The sequence below is a fragment of the Nanorana parkeri genome, unplaced genomic scaffold (assembly GCF_000935625.1).
Source record: "Nanorana parkeri isolate BGI_ZX_2015 unplaced genomic scaffold, ASM93562v1 scaffold1738, whole genome shotgun sequence".
Taxonomy (NCBI): domain Eukaryota; kingdom Metazoa; phylum Chordata; class Amphibia; order Anura; family Dicroglossidae; genus Nanorana; species Nanorana parkeri.
Window position 1 is genome coordinate 46,709 of NW_017308006.1, and position 1,052 is coordinate 47,760.

Sequence of the window (1,052 nt, forward strand, 5' to 3'; positions counted from 1 at the left end):
GGGGGAGGGGGATGGTGTTGAAGGGTTCTAGCACCAATTGGCCCACATCTAGTTACAACTCAATAGATTCAACTACTTGCCATGTAAAATACTTATTCACTTTGTATCTACTGGCAACAAGATAGTACTGAGCCATGTCCATGTCTTGTGACAACGGGGAAGGAATGAGGGGTTCTAGCACGAATCTGACCTACATATTGTAAAAATGGACCCATAAGTCCCAAAGACTCCTTGTGCAGTGGCAAAGTCTACACAAATGGCATGGATGAAGGCTCTGTCTAATTTAACTGTCTTGCCCCATTCAACTACTTGCCACTTTGTATCAATTGACAACTAGATAGTAGAGAGCTGTGGTCAAGTCTACATGACAATGAGAAGGGTTCTAGCACCAATCTGACCAATATCTAGTAAAAATGGACCCCTAAGTCCCTGAGGGCCCTTGTGCCGCGGCACAGTCTATCCAAATGGTGAGTAATGGGACTCTATGTTACCTGACTCTCTTGGCCTGTTCAACTGCTTGTCATGTAAAAGACTTATTCACTTTGTATCGATTGCCATTTAGACAGTAGTGAGACGTATCCAAGTCTGCGGGACAGTGGGGAAGTAAAAGGTGGTGGAGGCAGGGGGCGGGGTCTAGCATCAGCCTGACCCACATTTAGTAAAAATGGACCCCAAGGTCCCAGAGGGTTCTTGTGCAGAGACACAGTCTACAAGTGGTGTGTGAGGGACTCTGTCTAACCTGACTGTCTTGGCCTATTCAACTACTTGCCGTGTAAAGGACTTATTCAATTTGTATCAATTGACAAGTAGATAATAGGGACCTGTGTCCAAGTCTACATGACATATAGGAGGGGGGGGGGGGGGTGTTTATATCACCAAACTGACCCAAATCTAGTAAGAATGGCCCACTAAGTCCCAAAGGGCCCTTGTATAGTAGCATAGTCTACACAAATGTTGTGTATGAGGGACTCTAAAATGATTGTCTTGTCCCATTGAGGGAAAGGTGGTGGAGGTGGGGGGGTGTCTAATATCAGTCTGACCCCACCACATTT